At 35.9% G+C, this 23,926-nt stretch overlaps 1 protein-coding gene, 1 long non-coding RNA gene and 1 pseudogene across 3 annotated transcripts in view; 1 reads left to right on the forward strand and 2 right to left on the reverse strand.

Moving 5' to 3' along the window:
- Positions 1-23,926, reverse strand: part of TENM4 (teneurin transmembrane protein 4) — a 2,813,748-nt gene that overhangs the window by 1,560,520 nt on the left and 1,229,302 nt on the right. The gene's annotated exons all lie outside the window — the stretch shown is intronic.
- On the reverse strand, positions 3,893-4,008 carry LOC140615683 (U6 spliceosomal RNA; annotated as a pseudogene).
- On the forward strand, positions 10,440-22,756 carry LOC140615073 (uncharacterized). The gene is made up of 3 exons (XR_012015741.1): positions 10,440-10,491; positions 12,553-12,698; positions 22,341-22,756. It is a non-coding gene; the product is annotated as an uncharacterized lncRNA (long non-coding RNA).

The raw sequence follows: 23,926 nt of genomic DNA on the forward strand, positions 1-23,926 counted from the left end.
AAATCATGTGTCCACATGTTTATGGAAAAAGAAAGCTGTTGAAAACTAAGCATCTCAGCTGTTTCTGAGTTTTCTCATTAACATTTGTTTGCTCTTTTTGATTCCTTTTGTTTTCTGCTAGCAGAGAAGTGGTAGCAGGTGCCAAAGTTTAAGGGAAAATATGGGAGAAATATTTCAATGGGATTATAAATATCTATTCATTAACTCTTTTTCTCCCTGTAAATTCTGCGGGGGTGTGAATGAGAAGAATGTAACTCAGGAAACCAATCATCTAATGTAGATGGGTTCTGCGTCCGGATTCTAGAAGGTGAGGCTGAGGCTGGCCAGCAGAGGCAGGTAAAGAGCTTCCCAAGGGGGCCTACCATGTTCCAGTTTTTAACAAACTGGTCTAGGCTTCAAGTGACCATTGGTTTCAGTTTGCTTGAGACTTTGCTGTCTTTAGCACCGAAGGTAACACATCCCAGGAAACCCCTCAACCCTAAAAAACCAAAATGTTTGGTCACATTAGCTAGCGATAATTAGATCTGGCAGCAGGTAAAACAACAAACCTAACTGTGCAAATCTGCAAGCCAGTCAGCTTACATCCCCCGGCCTCCACCTTGTACCTTTTTGTTCACTGCTAAAGGAACTAGATACAACCTCTCAGAGGTCAAACCTACTATCTGGTCAGTCAGGGGCAAATGACAAAAGGGCAGGGGCTGTTTCTCTTCTGCTGACCCTTACTTCCTGGCCATTATGTGTCTGTTTATACGCAGAAAGTATTTATGGGTATATGTTTCTGCCTTCAAACTGAATGGTTGACCTGTACTAGTAGCAATGGCAGCAGCAAGATGGCACAACCCTGAACAAAGGCTTCACTGATGTGGTTACCCAGTGTGACAAGTACATAGAATGTAGAATACATTCATAGTGACTGTCTACATGGATCCAGTAAATGAGGTAACAGATAAAAAAATGTGTTTGCTCTAGAAAATACAATCTGACATTTTGGAGAGATCCTAGAAAATGAGGAAGATTTTTTGTGGCCACTTTTTTGAGCACTTAGGATGTGCCATGCATTTATATGTGTTCTCGTTAAATCTTTCAGCAATTTGTAAGATAGTACAGACACGAAAAACACTGGGGCTCAAGGACAAGTTTGTGGAAGGAGAATATGATTTTCTGTTTAAGCTATTCTAAAAACTAGGCAAATCACCTGGAATATGCCTTTTAGGCACAGTATACCTCTTTATGTGTATCTGTAAAATAAGTCCATCTTATTTCTCAGGTAAGTTTTAGGACTAGAAAAGGGAATAAACCTGAAATTACTTTGTAAAGTGCTACCCAGATATAATCATGTCTCCACTATACACACACACACACACACAGGAATACATACAGACATAACTGGTACCCTTGGGAAATTTATTTTATCTTTCTGACAAGAGCTAACCGAGAAATGATTTGAGAATGGTGACCATGACTTTAGCCTTTGTCTGAATCCTGTCACTCCCTCTTTAAGCCACACCAAAGAAACATGGGATGTCCATTCAAAGTATTTCCTTCTAGATGCAGCTCCCCTCCATGTCCTTTCTAATTAGAAATTCCATTCTCCATCCTGGTTCTAAGCTGCAGTTTCACACCTATTCATCCTGATTTCTGACCATTTGCTTATCTATTGGAAATATGGACACAACTAAAACACTGCTGCTTAGAATACTGACTAAAATTCAAGTATCCATAAATGTTAACTAGGATGTGTTATCTAACGAAGATAAATGGTTACAGTTCTAATTTGTATCTTGATATTGTGTGGAGTTCTATTAGTAATCTTTTCAATTTTGCATGTTTTATAATGATTCTCTTTTTTACAATGGGTAAACAGCTTATTTTAACTCTTGATAATGTCGCATTTCTGTCTTATATAATGAGGTTTTGTATATCAGAGCAAGTCAAAGGATGGTAATTTCTAGGCAATTTGGTATTTGAAGAACGACTTCAATACTTGATTTTAAAAGTTTTTTCATTTAGGGATCCCTGAGTGGCTCAGCGGTTTAGCGCCTGCCTTTGGCCCAGGGCATGGTCCTGGAGTCCCAGGATGGAGTCCCGCATCAGGCTCCTTGCATGGAGCCTGCTTCTCCCTCTGCCTGTGTCTCTGCCTCTCTCTCTCTCTCTCTCTGTGTCTCTCACGAATAAATAAATAAAATATTTTTTAAAAAAGTAAAAAAAGTTATTCATTTAAAACAAGCTGAAATGCTATTTGATATGGAACTACACCAGCAAGTATTATATGCATGTCTGTTCTAAAGAAAAAGAATATACAAATTTCTAACTTACACCAAATACAAAAATATTAGTTTTTAAAATCTACTCACTTTCAAAAAGGCCATCTGAAGTTCCCAGCATCCCTTTAGCAACAGAAGTAGTATTTTTGCCAAAGGCAAAACAAATCCAAATATCAAAGGTTTGTTGATGTTGAAAACTAAGATCCCAAGAGGTCTGAGGAACTTTGAGTTAGACACATATATTCTCTTATTTTTTAAAGGCTTGAGGTATACATCAAAAAACTACAAGGCTATCTTATTCCAGTAGCTTCCTAATGTCTTTAGTGCACTTATTAAAAGAAATAAGTGAGAGTCAAACTATTTTTAAGGCAACCATTGGAAGACAACCGCTGTTTCTTCACAGGTGTTTACCAAATCAGGGAGGGCTTAGAAGAGCACAGGAATACACATACATTAAACACAGATTTTCCCCATGTATAGATCAGTCTGTTCCCTCGGATTTGGTCTCACTGAGTTTCACTTTCTCCACCCCAGGCACTAACTACCAAGTCCTCATCATTTAGGATCTTATAGTAGGGAATCAGACTCTTGTTGTTGAAAGGGACCTTAAAACTGATCAGGTTCAATTTCCTATTCTGAGCTTCAATTCCTTCTACAGCCTATGGATCACATGGTTAGCTAACTATAACTAAGGGCCCTCCATGACTAGGAATTCATCACCTTGAAGGCAGCCTAGTTCTTTGGATGGTTATCACTCAAACCCTTCTCTATCATGCTGAATTGTCATTTGTTCTGTTCTAGATTCCTTTTTTCATCACTTTCCTTTTTTCCGTCCTTTCCTTCCCTTTCCCCTTCCTCCCTCCCTCCTTCTCTCCCTCCCTTCCTTCCCAAAAATAATAACTAATTACCCACCATGTGTCAAGTACTATGTGCTAAAATCTTGGAAGCCATAGCTAGGGTTAGGAGTTAGGTTAGAGTTTCTACTATCAAGTATCTAACCCTCTCTGGAGGGAATACAATAACAGGAATACAATATTGTGATGTGTATGTCTTGGCACAGAGAATAAATTAGACACATGGAGAAATGGAAACAGGGTCCTTAATTCTTATATGAAGCTATGACTCCAAAACAAGAACTTGATTAATAAATGGGGCTTAACCTAACAATGAGGTATGAAAATACAGTGGAAATTTCTTGTTTGGGGATTGCCAGAATTCATTTCTTCTTCTAATATGAAACATTTTCCTTTAGAAAATGGTCTTTCCAATTTTGTGATCAGTCTTAGGGGTCCAGGGCTCCTGCCTCCATCAATGGATGGTAGAGAATATAAGCAAGACAAACCACAGTCTTTTCCTAGGGATTTTGAATATTAAATAAAGAGTAACAAACTGAAGAAGAAATCATTTGGAGTAGATATTTTTAACCAAAAAAAAATTAAAATATAATTCACATATAACATTGGATAAGTTTAATGTATACAATGTTGATTGGATATATTTATATATTGCAATATAATTACCACTGTAGTGTTACCTAATACTTCTATCCTATCACATAATTAGCGTCTCTTTTTTGTAGTGAGAACATTTAAGATCCAGTCTCTTAGCAACTTTGAATATGTAATATAGAAAATATGAAACAGTTCACAAATCTGCATGCCATCCTTGCCCAGGGGCCATGTTAATCTTCTCTGCATTGTTCTCATTTTAGTAATATGTGAGTGAGTCGATTTTTTATGTGACAGCTGAATAAGATGGCCAAGGCTTTCCTGCTGCTCAGACTGGCAGCACTGCTCTGAGTCCTCTATGTCTGTGCTGTGAGCTACCTTTCCAGTAAATTTTAATTTTCTTAATTTAACAAGAGGCAGGATAAGCTGTTAATCAAATAACTAAATGAAACAAGAAGGTTGTGCTGTGCAGAAGGTATGGTATATGCAAATACCTGAAAGCATGAAAGAACCTGAGAGCCTAACTCAAGATGAGGTTTAAGGAAAGAGGCAAGGATGTAGGTAGGGATGGAATTCACTAGAAACAAAGATTTTATGCAATCTCCTCAAGAGCTTTTGAGCCAAGACATAATAGAATGTTATTCCTGAATCTCATCCCTACCTTGTTTTTCACAGAAGAGGACACGAATGCCCAAAGATCATAAACTACTCTTTCAAATATGTATGTGGTTACTGTTTCTGGAGTTGAGCCCAAAATTTGAATAATAGAAGATTAGAACCATCCTGCCATGATAGTTTATCTCCCCTTTTGATGAAAATAAAAGAAAATAATTTTGGTCTCTCAAAATAGACATTATATGCATGTATGTGTGTCCATACACAATTAATGCTCAGTAATATAGTTCAATGTCTGAAAAATGTAGTGATACAGTTCATTGCATCTCAATAGATCTAGAAAAAAATGATAATATTAAACATTTCTATCTGGTTAAATATAAAATATTTCTAGAAGTACTGAGTAGGGAACATCCTTTACTTACTAATGGTGGCCTACTGACAAAAAACAAAAAATCACAGTTAAATATTCAAGTATAGGCCATTCTCTGTAAGGTTAGAGACATGATACATTTCCATCTATCACTAATGTAGTGATACTGAACAATGCAAAATGCATTAATTAAAGAAAGAAAGATAATAGGCAGCCCTGGTGGCTCAGCAGTTTAGCATCGCCTTCAGCCCAGGGCCTGATCCTGGAGACCCGGGATTGAGTCTCACGTCAGGCTCCCTGCATGGACCCTGCTTCTCCCTCTGCCTGTGTCTCTGCCTCTCTCTCTCTCTCTTTCTGTGTCTCTCATGAATAAAGAAATAAAATCTTAAAAAAAAATAAAGAGAAATAAAAAAATTTAAGACTGGAAAGGAAGTATCAAAATTGTAATCATATGACAGCATAATGTATGCAGGTTATCAAAAAGAATCAGTAGGCAACTCTTGGAGCTAATTAGAGAAGAGAAACATAATTTCTGGCTCTGTATTCAAGATACGCAATCAAGAGTATTCCTCTATACTAATAGCCTACCATGAAATGCAAAAGAAAATAAAACCACTTATAGCATTAACAAAAATAAAATATTTCAGAATTAAACTAATAAAGAATAGAAAATCACTTCAAGAAGAATATTTTAAAATGTAGTTCTAATAAATGAATTGAAACAAGATCTAAATATATAAATACTCTTACTATACGGATAAATACAACTACTTAAGCTCGTGAAGAGTTCACCCCCTAAGGTACTCTATTAATTAGATGCAATTTTATTCAAAATTTGAGTGGAGTTTTGAGAGGACAAAAATGCAAAAAATGTCTTAAAAGTATAGCAAGAGCTAGGAATATATAGAAAAATAAGAACATAGTTGGAGATTTACCTTAATATGTTATTTCTTAACATATTAAGAAATGTTGGGACTTATTCTCCTATCTGAAACTGAAAATTGAGATACAAAATACGAAACAAGAGTCTTAAGCAGCACAGGATCAAGATCTCTGGATGTTGAAAAACAAAGTGAGCTCTATGGTTGCCTCCCCATTCTGCCTGGAGAGAACTTCTAGACCAGAGCACTAAGAAAAAGAACTCAGGTGGAGCTTTGGCTGAGGAGCCAAAGCTGGAATTCTAGGGTGCCAAAGTAGCTAGAGTTTTTAGCACATACTCTTGGAGAGAAAAAGGATGCTCAAAAGAGCACCAGAGACAAAAGGGTGCTCAAGAGAGGACCAGAGACTTGAAGAGGGTCTCCCAGAGTCTTCGGCTGAGTTTTGATTAAAAAAAAAAAAACATGCCTGGACAGAAATGACACATGGCTGAGAAAGATGTCAACATCCTGAGGCTTAATAGTAGTGGATTAGCCATGGATGAACCACCATCCTGGTGCTCGCACAAAGGCAGGAACAGACTTCACATATCAGTGAGTCAATAACTGATTGTTTCATATAATACATTAGGAAAAAAATGAAGTTGGAACCATTCTTAAACTAAGCATGACAATAAATAAAAATGGATTCAAAGTAATATAAGGTTCATGAAAACACTTGATTGTCTTTATGGTGTTGGGGCCTGTAAGGGGTTCTTAAGCAAAATTCGTAAACAAATAACCAAAAACACAAAAAGCCCACATAGGTTTCAAGAAAAGATTTCTGGACTTGATTAAAAGTAAAGTTTCTTATTGAGTAAATAACAGCATAAACTAGTAAGAGACTGGCAAAAATATTTCAATGAACTAAATGTAGTAGAAATAATACTCAAAAAACAAAGCAACTCCTATGTGAATCAAAACAAATAATGGCTAGTAAATATAAGTTGAGATTTTTCGGTAAGAAAAATCATAACATAATTTTTTTAAGCAAAACATAAATACATATTTTTATAATACAAATATAGTAACTCTTTATTTTTTAAGTGTAAAAGTATTTAAGTAATAAATATATATTTTTAATATCATAAAGTTACAAAAATATATTTATAGTGAAAAGTCTTCGACTCCATCTATTCCCATAGACACCCAGTTCCCCTGCCTCTACCTCCTTAGAAGGGAGTAGTAAATTTCTTATACCTTCTTCCAGAAGCATTGCATGTGTTACAGAAGCAAATACAAATATTGTTTCCTCTAATTTTAGTTTAACAATACCTCTTGGAGATCATTCCATATTAGTACTAATAAGGCTTTCTCTTCTTGTGCTTAAAACCTGGTTTTAGATGCTACTTATTTAGATGGCCACACAACACCGAAATCTTTCTTGGAACTGTTTTTTTTTTTTTTTTCTCAATAAAAAAAAACTAATTGAATTATAGTCTATTATGAAACAAAATGCTATACATTTGTTAAAAAGAGAATTAAGAGTCCTTTATAGAAACTCTCCCTTGTTTGGAAAGCAGCTTCATGTATTATGGATGCGTGTCGGCCTCTATCTTTGACATCATTCAGTGCTTTATTGTCACATATGATGTGGCACCCAAATATAAACTCTGTAAGGGCAGGGACATTTTTCTATTTTATTCCTAAAAGATGTCCCAACAGCTTGAATGTAGCCTGGTCAATGATAGGTTCTTAATAAATATTTTTAAATAAATATCTTGATAATGACAGGCATTCAGAATGTACAAATGTATCTGGAGGATGAGTTGCTTTAACTAGAATGACTGGGTCAAAGATACAGAATACTGAAATTTTGAAAGATATTGCTAAAGGGCTTCCATATAGGTCTTACTAGCTTAATTACTTCCAACAAAATATAGGACTGTTCTTCCTGCACAGATTTGTGAACACAGTGTTTTAAAATTGTAGTAATTTTGTGAATCTGATAAAAAGTGTGTGTATGTAAGTAACTATGAGCTACTCTTTATAGCCCTTACTTAGATGGGTAGGAATTAGAAAATTGTATAATATGAATGTGAGGGAAAGCTCTTACAATCCACTAAAAAAAAAAAAGTGTAATCAATAAGAAAAATTCAGAAACATTTTAGAGATCAAAATTGTATAACTTTTTAACATCAAATATGTGGGATGCTTGGGTGGCCCAGAGGTTGAGCACCTGTCTTTGGCTCAGGGCATGATCCTGGGATCGAGTCCCACTTTGGGCTCCCTGCACGGAGCCTGCTTCTCTCTCTGCCTATGTCTCTGCCTCTCTCTCTGTGTCTCTCATGAATAAATAAAATCTTTTAAAAATAAACAAATAAAATAAAACCAAATAAATATTATCTTAGGATAATACTTGCCATGCCAGCAATTGTTTTTGGAATAGTATTTGATTCAATCCTGGTCAATAAGGCCTGAGAGAAAATCTGCTGAGAAGTATCTAAAAATAATTTCCTTTCTTTAAAAAGGGACTGGGACACCTACGTGGCTCAGTGGTTGGGTGTCTGCCTTTGGCTCCGGGGGATGGGGGGTGGAGGAGGTGATCCCTTGGTCCTGGAATCAAGTGCCACATGGGGCTCCCCGCAGGAAGGTTGCTTCTCCTTCTGCCTATGTCTCTGCCTCTCTCTGTCTCTCTCGTGAATAAATAAATAATTTTTTTAAAAGAAGGGACTTATAGAAAATATATTAAACTTCTGCCTGTGGCTGGCCTGTCTTGAAATGATTCTTGGGCACAAACTCTGACATGATCAAGGGCGTTATCCTGACTTGGCAGAGCAAAAATGTAAGAGGGCCTTTGAGGACATGGTGGAGACTTGGATCTATCCTATATCTAGACAATAAATGTCTTCATTGGTTAAAGTACTGAGGTTGCCGTTTTTTCACTTCGGTGGTCAAAAACATCCCAGAATAATAGAGGACTCATGTAGTATATGTTCATTTTGTACCTATTGTTCATTGTGTAGCTATTGTAGTATATGTTCATTTTGTAGCATTTTGTAGTTTACATGGTTTGATTTAAGTCCAGAAACAAATAGGTTAGCTGAATATCAGGTAAATTTGTTAGGTAAATCAGCAAAAATAGATATTCCCCGGACAAGATTCTCAATTTCTGAACCTAGACATAATGTTTTTATCGTTTCCATATTTGGTCCATCATGCTGGGGATAAATTCTAGAAGACTCAGCGTCGGGGACAGAGTTAGTGTGGTCAAATGGTCTAGAAGGAACTCTTCTGCTCTGTGAAGGTAAAAGGATTTCTCTCAATGACTGCAGAGCTGTTGAAAGGCCCAACTGTTTTACATCTGTGATTACTTGGGGGGCACATGATATACAAACTATGAAATGCTGTACTCCACGGAGAAACAGCACTACTGTTAAGCTTTTGCCCTTGAGAGCAAAGCAAAACCTTATAAACTTCCTAAGCCTGAGTGTTCTCACAATGACTTGGGAGATTGAGAGCAAAACAGATATCCTCTAGGTTTTGGGGTGTCAGGTGATTTTTACTATATATATAGCCCCCTAATTTTCTACATAGAACATGTATTATTTTTTGTAATCATAAAGAAACTATAAGTATTACTGAAAATAATTAGCAAAGCTTTTCCCAGCACAGGTGATTTGTGCTCCCATTTTGGTGGCCTGGTGTGTTCAGGCTTGATAAGGAAATTGTTTCTCCAAAGGGCACTTTCATTTATAAGTTGTATGGATCTATGTGAAAGGCAAGAGGTTACCATTTAACACAAGTCTGTTTATACACAGACTTAGCAGCCCAGAGCCATGAACAATTGAAAAAAAAAAAGTAAAATATTTCTATGGTAAAACATATTTTATAATTACTTCAGTATGTATAATGATTTACCTTTTCAAAAGCAATTTTACATCCATTAACTTGTATTCTATTTATCATTTTTAAAATGTAGTTAGGTCAGGCATTTCTACGGTTGCTTTTATTCTTATTGTTGATGTTTTTCTCAAAAAGCAAATTTTAAAAAAAGATTATCCCAAATCACAAAGCTGTGAAAAGGTAAAGGGTGACCTCAAACTCAAGTTTGTTTCTTCTAAGAAGTGAACAACTCACTAAAATAATAATGAGAAAGATAACTAACACTTACTGGTCCCCTAATTTATTCCTCATATACTGCCTAATTTAAACTCTACAATAAACCAATCAAGTAGGTACTGTTATCCCCATTTTGCATTTGATAAAAGACACAAAACTGAGAAAGTGTGATTTGTTCAAGACCAGACAGTAAATGGTATAAAGTTGGACTTGAACACAAGTCTATATGTCTGGCAGCATGGCAAATACTTTTGTATACCTGTGCCCTCTCTCTACCCAGATGGAATGGCCATACTGCCACCTTAATGTAAAATATCTAATTCATCGGCCTGTCCCTCTTCATTTCAGCATGGCTCTCTGCTTTTCCGAATCATTTCGGTAATAACTATTGCATGATATTATTTTCAATTTTGTTCCCAGCAGACACCTAGTCCCCTAGACTATCCAGTATAGTAAAACAAGGAACAATGAACATTTTGGCTAGGTCTAGGTTAAAGGTCAGGTTCTGTTGCTTATTGTCTGAATGCAAAAATCACTTGAGAAGGTCAGTTAACTGTTCTCATCTATGGTTCACTAGCATAAAATAGGTGGATGAGCACATCTCCTGCCCATGTCATAAATCTACAGTGAGGACAAAGGTAGGTGACAAATCCTTATTTCTGTAAGCTGTCATTTTATGAAAATGTATATTTAAATCATTTACAGAAATTATACATCATTTATAATAAATTTATTTACAATACTAATGATAAATATTCCTATTCAGGGCACTGAGCTTGATTGATACACATGATCTTCTGAACAACAAGTGAAAGGTAAATAAAATATTCCTTACTTTGCATATGAGGAAACCGAGGCTTGGATTGTTTAAATAATTTGCCCAAAGTCATACAGTTGTCAATAAAATACTTTCTCTGTGATAACACAATATACAATGGGACACCTGGATGGCTCAGTGTTGAGCGTCTGCCTTTGGCTCAGGGCCTGATCCTGGGATCTGGGATCAAGTCCTGCATTGGGCTCCCTGCATGGAGTCTGCTTCTCCCTCTGCCTGTGTCTCTGCCTCTCTCTCTCTCTCTCTCTGTATCTCTCATGAATAGATAAATAAATCTTAAAAACAAAACAAAACATAATATACGCTAACTAATGACACAGATTAACTCCACAGGGGGAGGAAAAAATATGGCAACTAATTTTATTTCTGAATAATTTCAGATAAGCATGTGATTCAATTATAATTAAATTATATTGTGATGACGCTATGCCAAACATATTGCTTCCCTCTGATATGGGAAGGAAATAAATACCAGTCTTCAAAGCCAAGACTGGACAACTTGACCAAGCTGAGTAATAAGTTATTTGCTGGGGGCATCAATGAAAGATTTTCATCACTGCTGCTCACATTTATATCCAGTATTCTGGATTCATTACCTCAGATGCAAGCCACAAATATTTATGCTATTTATTAATTCATCTGCATAGGAAATCTGTCCTTAGAAGGGTCTTTTAAAGGACAGACTATTAATTTTAATCACAGCATTCATATATTTTGGATTTTGTTTCTCTTCATATGTCACTCATTCATTCATTTATTGAATAAATATTTACTGAACATTAATTACATTTAACATCCTTGATTCGAAGATCATGAATAAAGATATGGAGCAGTAAGAGGTGGTTTATAGATAAAGATTATAGACCCTCCCCACTTTTTTTCCCCACCTGGGTGTTCAGGAATCAAAAATAATATCATCTGAGATTCATAAAGAAATACATATTGTCAGTTATACTGCAGATCTGGAATCTTATCATTTTAGCTTTGATAATAGTAATTTGTGATCAATGGTTCACAAATCAGTAGCCCATGAACCAGGGACAACTCAGCAGAATTTTCTGGGCAGTGTATTAAAATTATAAATATCTGTTCCACATTTGTACCCAAAGATTTGAATAAGTCTGGAATGGGATCCAAAATACTTCATTTTTTCATTATAGGTAACTCCGATGTGCCACTTAGGGTCCACTGACTATATCAATATACGTTATTTTAAAGAAAATGATAAATATTTTGGATCCTCCCCCATTAATGTATGGGTACTTGTGTAAAATATAAATTTGATACGTCGTTTCAGATAATTCACAAAGCTTCTACAGGATACATTAATGTATCATTTGGTGGCTGTAGACAAGATTTACAATGCTTGATCTAGACATATTCCCTTATCTCGAAGTCATGACAAAACAGTCAAGGGGCAAGATAGATACCAATAATCTCTGAACAAAGAAGGGAAACTGAGGCCTATAGACGTTCCCCACATAACTCAGTAATTGTGTACTAAGAGTAACTATTTCTAAGAAAAATAGTTTCTTTACGTTCTTTTTTTTCAAAGATCTATTAATTTATTTATTCATGACAGAGAGAGAGAGAGAGAAAGAGGCAGAGACACAGGCAGAGGGAGAAGCAGGCTCCATGCAGGGAGCCCGACGTGGGACTCGATCCTGGGTCTCCAGGATCAGGCCCTGGCTGAAGGCGGCGCTAAACTGCTGAGCCACCCGGGTTGCCCTCTTTACGTTCTTTATACTCTGTCCTATGAAGAGAGATTAATCGGATCAAAAATGTATTCACACTGAAGGAAGTTAAAAAAAAAAAAAAAGATACAGCAGGACTTAACGAACGGTAGGCAGGCTGATAGATTGCTGGGTATGGGGAGCATGGTTTGTGAATCCTCTCGTCTTGAGCTAGAGGACTTGGGACTTCAGCCAGAAGAGAGGACACAGACATTAATTAAGCATTGTTGAATGTTTGAGATAATGGAAAGAGGTTATAGGTAGGAAGGTCAGTTGACTTTTTGCAAGTTACATTGTCTCAGTTTTAGTTTTAGGTCAAAGAAATACAAAGTGCAAGAAAAAGAGAACGACCTTTGCATAATGATGGGAGACCTAAAATATGACAATTACAAGAGTTAAAGATTTGGGCAACTGAACTGATCAGCTATGACCTGACATCCCAAGCTTCAGAAGTGTAAGTTTAAATGCACCTCCCTCTTCACATATACGCACCCACGAAAGCAGGGAGAGAGAAAGGCGGGGGAAGAGAAACAGAAGTGCTGGAAAAGGCATATGCTGCTTCTGTGATGACTGATGAATTTGGATAAAAATAAGTCCTTAAACTGAGTGAAATTTTAAATAATCATTCTGAGATAGTGGATGTTATCAGTAGACCCTTCTATAGCATTCTAACTTAGGTTATACTTGAATTTAGCAGACAATTTTCAAACTGTAGTCCATGGAAACCTAAGGGGTCAGAGAATGTATATTAGAAGTTAGGGCTGAGGTAAGGAGTGGCCAGAGACAGAGGGCATCCTGCTCCCACAGAGCAGCTCCACCTTCTTGTTTAAAATATGGAGATTGTGCATAGCCCTGAGTTTGAATAAAAAAGCTCCGCAATTTTTTTCCAATATGGAAGTCATTGCTTAAAGGTAATATTTTTATATAAATACTTATTTGGACAGATTTAAGTATCACATTACAGTTGTCATTCAGGAACATTATACCACCGATTTGAGCAGTAAGATGTTAAACAAATGGGATAAAGAATATGGGCACACTAAAACATAGTGAGTGATTATATGATTGGAAATTGTCTTTGTGGTAAATACAGCATAGCATGATTAGACAATTAGAACATATCTGTGTACTTAATCTGTAAATGTCCTTTATAGAAAACAATCCACATAAAGGTAATATTTGATTTCCTAAAATGTTCTGAATCGAGTGATGTTCAAAATACCCTATCCAAATCTGATATAAATTTGTAGTCCAGTTTATATTTTCTTAAGGAAGTCTAAACATTCCAGCAATGTAATCTGGATGATAATCTAGATTCGAAGTTCATAGAGAAATAGTCTCACCGGAGTGTGCCCTAAAATCCAAGCACAATATATTGGTATATATAGCGTCACATTCTTTAAAGCCCATTCTGGAGGAGAACATCTTAGGAGATTTTCTAATTGTGGAGAAAGTGACTGATACTTTTCAAGGCATGGCCACTTTATAAGGAACATGTAGTAATAGAAATATTAGTCTGGGATAAGACAATTAGTTTTGAATCACAGCTCGACCATGAGCTAGCTCCTGTGATCCTGGGCAAGGCAGTTTAGTCTGTGAGCCTCATTTTTTTTTCCTAATCTGCATAATAAAGGTAAGGTCTTCATTCTGTAACGTGAATGTGAGAATTAAATGAACTAGCACACTTAACTGGTGCTCACTAAATAATTTAGAATTCCGTTCAGAACCTTGTAGAAAAGTGATAAATGTGGATGAAAGATCTCCACAGCTTTACTTTGAAGGGCTCACGTGGCCAGTTTGGATGGGAAAAAGAAGAGATCAACCCAGTGGCTTTAGGAAGGTGTATGGATGATCATATATATATGTTCGGATTAGGGACTTCCACATTCTTTTCTGGATCTCATGGTCCAGCATTACTGGGATTGAGATCAACATTCACCAGGCCCTATAAACCGTGAGAAACAGTTGCTAAGTAAGTACAGATTTTTTTTTCCCCCAAACAAAGAGGAACGGATTGAAATTTGATCTAATTAAAGACATTAGTTTAAAAATTCTGAAAGTATAAAAGAAAAATTTCTCCATTCTCTATAAAATTCTCTTTACCTCAATGGCATCAGAGTTCATACCAATAAGCATTCTAAAAAGAATATGAAATAAGTTGATATTCAAAGGAGACCCAGATACATGGTGGAAGCACCAGGGAGACATGAATGCAAGCTAATTACCATGATGGGGACTGCTGTAATTATTCCACCATTTCATTTCCTTGAACACATTTGCAACAGTAGCAGAGTCAAAAAAAAAATCTGGTGTAGGGCTAAAATTATCAGGGCTTTCTTACTGGAATAATACTAGAGAACTGCACATAAATTTTAATGGTTTGAGAATTCCGAGATGGCATTCTTGCAAAAAGTAGTTTATAGTTTTCTGCTTTGATCCTCCTTTGGTAACTACCCACCCCTGTCTATAACTGTCTACTATACAGTTCTCTAGCAAAGAAACATGTCATTTTTTTGCTTTTCAGAGCATTCTGTACTTAACCATCATAAAACTGATCTTACCATATTTTTAGTGCTTTTCTATTTTCTGATTTTTTTTCTGAATAATTTAGGCACCATGAGGGCAGGCATTGCATTTTATTATTTATCATTATAATTCTAGTGCCTTATATTGTTTATCTTTAAATGTTGTCATTTCCATGGGTGTGCAATGATCACATTATGATATTTATTTGCATTTCATTGATAAGTGATGATGTTGAGCACCATTTTATTTGCTTATTGGGCATTTAGATATCCTGTTTGTGATGTGTCCAAGTCTTTTGCTCTTTTTTCTATCAAGTTGTATGCATTTTCATATCAGTTTGCAGACAGGAATTCTTAGTGTCTCCTAGGAATGAGTTCATATATATGAGATAAATATATTTTTCTACTCATTCATTTTTTAAATCATTAGGTGAAAAATTATTACATATCTAATATGTTCCAAAGACAGTGCTAGTCTGACCAATTAATAAGGGTTGTTTTATAAATTGCTTATACATGTTTATGAGGAAGGAACATTAGTGAGTTTTACAGTAAAAAAAAAAAAGGCTACCTAGGAAGATGTATGATAGCTTCCTGCCTTTTAATAACCTATAACCTTTCACCTAGGCACTCTGAGTATCAAAGGTATTTTATAGTGTATCCTTTGCAGATGGACTATTTTTCATTAGAGGTATCAAGAATTTTCCTGAACATTAAATAGCTCTAAAATTATAAGCTGGCTGTGCATCTCTTAGTATGTATTGGGGGATACATATGCTCTGGGGAGTTGATAAATGAGAAACTTCTTTTTCAAAATAAAATTTATGATAACCAAGATTGTGCATTCATTAAGTAGCTTTTAGTACTCATGTAATTTCTATTACTAAAGAAATTCCAAAGATTTTTGTACCACAAATTTTATTTGGTACCACTGATTCTTCCTTCCCCTTATCTTTCCCTTTTCCCTTCCCTTTCCTTCTTTACTTAGATATAATTGTGATTTATCTTGTAAAAGTAGAATGGAGTTTAGCTTCTCAGTTTGACAGACTAACCATATGAAGATCATATGGGCATCACGTTAATGAGAACAAAGGGATGATTACTAAGTGATGATTCACTCCTTCCAAATAAAAGATATCTAGCAAGAGTAGTTTAGAAGTCAAACCTTTTTCACTTAATTAATAACTTATTGATTTAGTTGATCAATCAAGAAATCTTCAAACAGTCCATCAACAATATTCATTAGCTTAAACTCTGTAGAATGGCCTATACTGTGCACTGTGTGGTCATAGGAGTACAAATGATGAGGTCCATCCCCTCCAAGGTCATATAGCCTAGCATTAGAGATAAGCCATGTAATTAAGATTAAATGTAGAAATGTGTGTATCATAAGCAGTTTACAGTTAAAGTGTTATGGCCATTTTTTAGATTTATCTTTTAATTCCATAACTGGAAGTCTGTATCTCCTACTTCCCTTCACACAGTTTGCCCATCCCCCTCCCCTCCCCTCTAACAACTATCAGTTTGTTCTCTTTGTATTATGGGTTTGATTCTGCTTTTTGCTTATTTGCTTGTTTGCTTGCTTTTTTGAGATTCCACACATGAATGAAATCATATGGTATTTGTCTTTCTCAGTCTGACTTGTTTCACTTAGCATAATACCCTGTAGGTCCACTCAACATTGTTGCAAATGGCAAGATTTCATCCTTTTTACATCTGCACAATATTCTAGTGTGAGTGTGAGTGTGTGTGTGTGTGTGTGCACGCATGCCACATTTTCCCTATTCATTCATCTATTGATGGCTACTTCTTTTGCTTCCATATCTTGGATATTGTGAATAATGCTGCAGTAAACATAGGAGTATGCATACTTTTTTCAAAGTAATGATTTCATTTCTATTTTTTTAAATAAATACCCAGCAGTGGAATTACTAGGTTATATGGTAATTTCTATATTTAATTTTTGAGGAACCCTCATTGTGTTTTCCACAATGGCTATTCCAATTTACAGTCCCACCAAGAGTGTACAATGGTTTATTTTTCTCTATTATCCATGTCAACGTTTGTTATTTCCTATGTTTTTGATTTTAGACATTCTGACAGGTGTAAGGTAGTATCTCATTGTGTTTTTATTTGCATTTCTCTAATGATTTGTAATGTTGAGCATCTTTTCATGTGTCTGTTGGCCATCTGTATGTCTTTGGAAAAATGTCAATTCAGGTACTCTGCCCATCTTTTAAATTGGATTGTTTGGGGTTTTTTGGTGTTGAATTGCATAAGTTCTTTGTATGTTTTGGGTATTAACCCCTTAACAGATATATTATCTGCAAATATCTTCTCCAATTCAGTAGGTTTTCTTTTTGTTTTGTTGATGGTTTTATTTGCTATGCAAAAGCTCTATATTTTAATGTAATTCCAATAGTTACTTTTGCTTTTATTTCTCTTGCCATAGGAGACATATTTAGAAAAAAAAATGTTGCTATGGCTGATGTTAGAGAAATTATTGCCTGTATTCTAGTCAAGGAATTCTACGCTTTCAGGTCTCAATTTAGATATTTAATCCAAATGCTTATTTTTGTGTATGGTATAAGAAAGTGATCTAATTTCATTCTTTACATGTAGCTGTCCTGTTTGCCCAGCACAATTTATTGAAGAAACTGTCTTTTTTCCCATTTATTGAAGAAACTATATTCTTTCCTTCTTTGTCATAGACTAATTGATTATGTGGGCTTATTTCTGGGCTCTCTATTTTGTTTCACTGAGCTATGTGCCTATCTTTGTCCAGTATCATACTGTTTTGATTACTACAGCTTGTAGTAAAATCTAGAATTGTGGTAATTCCAGTTTTGTTTTTCTTTCTCAAGATTGCTTTGACTATGTAGGGTCCTGTGTGGTTCCATATAAATTTTAATTTTACTTTTTCTAGTTCTATGGAAAAAATGCTATTCATATTTTGATAGGGAGTATATTGAATCTAGATTTCTTTTGGTAACATGGATATTTTCAAATATTAATTCTTCTAATCCATGAGTATGGAATATCTTTCCATTTGCTTGTGTCATCTTCAATTTCTTTCATCAGTGTTTTATAGTTTTCAGAGTACAGATCTTTTACTTCTTTATATTTTATTCTTTTTGGTGCAATTGTAAATGGAGCGGTTTTATGAATTTCTCACTATCAATTTCTAGGTAATAATTTTGTATCCTATAACTTCACTGAATTTATTTATTACTATTAGTAGGTTTTTGGGTTTTTATTTTTGTTTTGTGTTTGCTTGGTTTTTTGTTTTTTTGTGTGTGGAGTCTTTAGGGTTTTCTTTTCTTTTTTTAGGGTTTTTAAATATATAGTATCATGTTATCTGCAAATAGTGAAGTTTTTACAACTTCTTTACCAATTTGGTTGCCTCTAATTTCTTTTTCTTGTCTGATTGTTGGCTAGGTTAGGACTTCCAGTACTATGTTGAATTAAAGTGGCAAGAATGGACATCTTTGTCTTGTTCCTGATCTTAAAAACTCTGTTTTTTATCATTGAGTAAGATGTTAGCTGTGTGTTTTTCATATATAGCCTTTATTATGTTGAGGCATATTCACTCTGAACCTACTTTGTTGAGAATCTTTACATTCTCAATGTATGAGAATGCATGTTGAACTTAATCAAATATTTTTTCTGCATCTATTGATGTTGGTGTTATATGGTATTATAATTTTCATCCTCTGTTTTGTTAATATGGTATATTATGTTGGTTGATTTGGAAAAACTGTACCATCCTTGCATGATCCAAATAAATCCTACTTGATTATGATGAATGATCCTTTTAATGTATTGTTGAGGGTGCTTTGTTAATATTTGCTGAGGATTTTTGTGATCTATGTTCATTAGGGATATTGGCCTATAGGTTTTGTTGTTGTAAGTGGTGGTGGTGGTTTTCTTGTTGTTGTTTTGTTTTGTTTTGTTTTTATGGTATCCTTATCTGGCTTAGGTATCAGGATACTGCTAGCTTCACAGAATATATTTGGAAGCTTCCTTCCTATTTTTTTGAATAGTTTGAGAAGAATAGTTATTAACTCTTCTTTAAGTGTTTGATAGAATTCACTTGTGAATCCATTTGGTTCTGGATTTTTATTTTTTGGTAGTTTTTGGAACACTGATTAAATTCCATTACTAGTAATCAGTCTGTTCAAATTTTCTGTTTCTTCCTGACTGAGTTTTAGGAGGCAGTATTTCTTCTAGGTTGTCCAGTTTGTTGGCATATAATGTTTCATAGTATTCTCTTACAATCTTTTGTATTTCTATGGTTTTAGTTGTTACTTCCCTCTCATTTTGGGTTTGTATTTATTCAGGTCCTTTGTTTTTTTCTTGATAAGTCTGGAGAAGTGTTTGTCAATTTTGATTATTCAAAGAACTAACTCTTGATTTAATTAAAACTATATATTTTTAGTCTCTATGTCATTTATTTCTGCTCTGATCTTTATTATTTCCTTCCTCCTATCACTTTGGGCTTTGCTTGTTCTTATTCCAGTTCTTTTATATGTAAAGTTAGATTGTTTTTCATTAGAGATTTTTCTTGTTTCTTACTTTTTTTTAAGAGAAAGAGTGTGCATGGTGGGGGGAGGGGCAGAGTGAGAGAGAGAATGAGAGAGAGAGTGAAAATCTCAAGCAAGCTCACAAGCTCCACATTCAGCATGGAGCCGGTTGCAGAGTTCAATTTCACAACCCCAAGGTCGGTCATGACTCCAGCCATAATCAAGAGTTGGACTAAGCCACCCAGGCACCCCTTCTTGTTTCTTGATGTAGCGCTGTAGTGTTATATATTTGGGGTATGGCCATTTAAAGAAAGATTCAAATTCCTGAGGGAGTTTTGAATAGAGCTATGGAGGCTTGGGGCTGAAAGGAGGCAATCTCTACTTGAACTGGTTGATACGATAGCCTTAGTCACCTGCAAATATTTACATTTAGATTAACTAAAATAAGAATAAATGAAAAAAATTCAATTTCTTATTTGAATTAGCCCAGATTCTAGTCTCAATCAATACCTACACGTAGCTTGTGGCTATGGTATTTAGTGACATAGATATAGAAAATGTTCTTTATCACAGAATATTCCATTAAACAGGACTAATCTAGACAGAAGAGCATGAACAAAACTCAAGTATAGGAAATTGTGTAGTATATCTGTAAAAGAGTAAACGTTTTAGTTTACTTAGGTAACTTGAAATAAATAATTGGAAACAACTTTGGAAAAAAATGGAATTAAACCATGGAAGCATTTGAGACTGAGTTTTGTTTCATTTTTTTTTTAAGATTATTTATTTGAGGGAGAGCATGAGTGGGAGAAGGAACAGAAGGAGGAGAGAATCTTAAACAGACTCCCTGCTGAGTGTGGAACCCAATGTGGGGCTTGATCCTACAACCCTGAGGTCATGACCTGAGCCAAAATCAAGAGCTGGATACTTAACCACTGAGCCACCTAGGTGCCTCTTTTCACTTAAAAAAAGGTGATAAAAATATACACTAACAATGTTGATTTGATTGGAATCAAGAGTGGCTTAAAGAGGGAAGAGAGGGTTGTTTTATTTTTTAAACTAGATGATAGTGGAAATGAGAAATTAGAGATTTTGCCCACCCCTCATTTGTTTTAAAAATATGTATGAATATATATTCTAGGTCAGCAATTTTCTAGACAAAGATATAGTGATAAACAAAATAGATAAAAATTCCATCTTCATGCAGGTTACATTTAATGGGATGAGTTGGCTAGAGTTTAAATTCATTTAGTTCTATGTACTTTTTACAACAAACCTGGAAAATGGGTATATTGGCTTATATTCTGTACATGAGATTAATTGCCAAAGGTTCCAAACTTCCATAATAACCATAATAATAAAGTGTTAATGGATGGTCACAGCTATATTATATGTTTATACAATGTGACTCGGACTGTTCTAGGTATTTTACTAGTCTCATTTAACATTCCTAATCACTTTATAAAGAGGAGATTAGTATTTTAATTTTCTTTTAACAGGTGAGAAAACAGGTTTTTACATGATTTGTCTAACCTGACCCAGTAACTAAGCAGTAGTCCAGGATTTGAACCCAGGCCATCTGAATCCAGAGGCAACTGTAATGTAGAATGCAATGCACATACATTTCTTTGGTCTTAAGTCCCATGCTCAGACTTAGAAAAAAGAAATCACACCAGTCAGTGTCTTGATCTGCTGTGGAATGTGAGTAAAGGGAAATAATTAGACTCCTAGATATCTGTGTCATTCATTTAGGAATATACCATAACTATACCCAGACTTTACACTGTCCTCTGAATAAACTCTCAGTTCACATTGTCACTGCTCTGACCACATTAACATAGTGAAAATGGTCTGATGTCTTCCATGGGAATTAATCCTAAAAAGAGGGCAAAGGAAGAACAACATGAAAATATGTACCCAAGATGTGAAAATGAAAGGGATTTGAGGAGGAATATCCCTGTGACCACACTGATTGGGATAGGCATTTTCACTAACACTAAGAGGTACTCACAGCAAGTTCAGAGCTCTAGTACCTTCCACTGTCAAATCTTGAATTGATATTCTCTAACTCACAGTCTAAGGAAGCACTTACCTGAGGTAGCTGATTGGTTAGTTTACCTCTTTGGTGAATGAGTGACATTTCTAAGTATGGGCAAGTGGCTCAAAATTCAAGACCCTTCACTCTGACTCGCAGGCTTCCCAAGAGGGGGACTAAGGATGCACAGGCACTGGGACATCTGATTGGGTACATCCCTGCGGATGTTGTTTCAGCCCTTTGTGATCGGTTACAAATTGATACATTTCCAAGCATAAAGTCTCATGTAGTCACTGTCTCCCTTCACTTCTCTTCTAAGCTACATTTCATCAAACCCCATACATTTAATACCCTAAAAAGAGTCAGTCCTCTCTCACCTGCCCCTGCCTCACCCTTACCCATCCCCTCAGTTACTCCAAAGGCCTCCTAATCTTGCTCCCAATTCCCCATTTCCCTGTTACAATGCGATCCATTCAAACCTTTCCTCTGATTAGTCTTTTTAAAATTCAGATCTGGCCATGTAAATCCCTTGATTAGAAACCTTTATTAATCCCAATTGATCTTTGATGCTGTCCAAGCTTTTTAACATGGTTCCCAAGGACTCTCATAATCTGATCTTTTTTTCTCATCAATTGACACTCCCCTGTGTGTGTTGTCTCCAATAATTTTCATCCATTTGTCCTTTCCTGAAATCATACCATGTACTTCATCATACCTCCTCTCCTACCTTTGGAAATAGTGATATAAATTAAAATTCTTATTTTTTGTGTATTTACTTTTACTCTCACATATATTTTTAAATATTTTATTTATTTATTCATGAGAGACACAGAGGGAAAGGCAGAGACATAGGCAGAGGGTAGAAGCAGGCTCCCTGTGGGGAGACCGATGTAGGACTCAATCCCAGGACCCCAGGATCACAACCTTAGCCAAAAGCAGATGCTCAACCACTGAACCACCCAGGTGCCCCTTATTCTCACATATTAATTTGTAATTCCTATTTCTAACTTCAGGAAATACCTAAATCAGACTCCTGGGAATCCAAACCAAGCCTTGACTTCCTGAAAGATACTCTCTTCCAGGCCAATGCAGAAGTCTCTGAAGCAAGATTCCCAATATTTCCCTGAACCCAAAACTTGAGATGGAGGTATGTGTGGTGAAGGCAATTTTATTTAAGAGCCTATACCTGTTGTTCCTCTACTTTTCCCTGCTGATAAATATACATCCTTGATGCTAATCATCTGCACATTCTGACAATGACTGAATAACTGATAACATATTTAATAGCTGAGTTCTGCTAGCCAGGCATCCTTTTCTCCTCACTCTCCTCCCAGGAAGGCACCTTGTGTCACTGGGAAAGTATGGTTCCTGGCAGCGCTGGGGACTAGCAAGCCTTTTAGGGACCATGGCAGGCACACAGTACTGGAAAGCAGAGGCAGCAACTGAGAACAGAGATCAGACATGGAACCAACTGTCCTTCTGTGGGTAAACCTACTTTCTTCTTTTGCCACCAGCGGGAAAGATCACAAAGATCCAAAATGGCCAAGGAAAAGCAACACTGCTTTTGAAGAAAAGGGGGAACCAGGTTATTCAGACTGGTTCTAACGTGGACTTCAACAAAAGGGGCAAGGAAGGGAAGACTGTTCATAAGCACTGTTCATAAGACTGTTCATAAGCACTTATAAAACTGAGCCATACAAAGGTTGCCAATACAAACCCATGGGTGTGGGGCATCCTTAGGGATGAGCAGAGCGAGATATTTCAGGCAAAAGGTAACACCCTTGAGGCAAATTTTTGTCATTTGATTTTAGATGTCTTAGAGATCACAGAATCACTGAATAAGGCTTTATAGGCACAAATTCAGAAGTTTAACGAACTTTACAAACTTAAAATTTCTGGAGTCTCTTGCCTTTTGACTGTATCCTTTTGCCCAAAGAAAATGAATGATGGGTGGATGGCCATTTTCTCCTTTTGGTCTCAGAAATTTTGCCCTGGATTTTTATGAGATAGGAACAGTATCAGAATTCTGTACATCCTTCTTCCTTCCCAGAGGATAACCAGAAAGGAGTTCTCTTCTCTCAGGTGGATACTCTTCACCAAACAAAAACTACTTGTCCAAAGGTAAAAGCATGGAGGCAAGTGCTAGGCTATTTGTTCTTCATATGCATACCCAAACATCACCATGTAGCACCACTCAATTTTAGAGTCAGTAGTGGGCACCTGGGTGGCTCAGGTGCTTTTGAGCCATGGTCTGATACAAAGGCAGATGCTTTTGTATCAGACCATGATCTCAGGGTCCTATGGTTGGGCACCTCATCTGGCTCCCTACTCATCAAGGAGTCTGCTTCTCCCTTTCCCTTTGTCTTCTCCCCTGTGCTCATGCTCCTGCTGTCTCTCTCTCATAAATAAATAAATAAATAAATAAATAAATAAATAAATAAATAAATAAATAAAATCTTTTAAAAAAGAGACAGTAGTATTTACTGAATGACTTTTTTCCCTGGCTTCAGTTGTGACTCTTGAACACTTTGCTGGATTTTGGTTTAGGACACAGAACAGAATTGCTCTACATGCTACAGGGGAAAATAAACTGGAGCTT

This window comes from Canis lupus, chromosome 23 (assembly GCF_048164855.1).
Source record: "Canis lupus baileyi chromosome 23, mCanLup2.hap1, whole genome shotgun sequence".
Taxonomy (NCBI): Eukaryota; Metazoa; Chordata; class Mammalia; order Carnivora; family Canidae; genus Canis; species Canis lupus.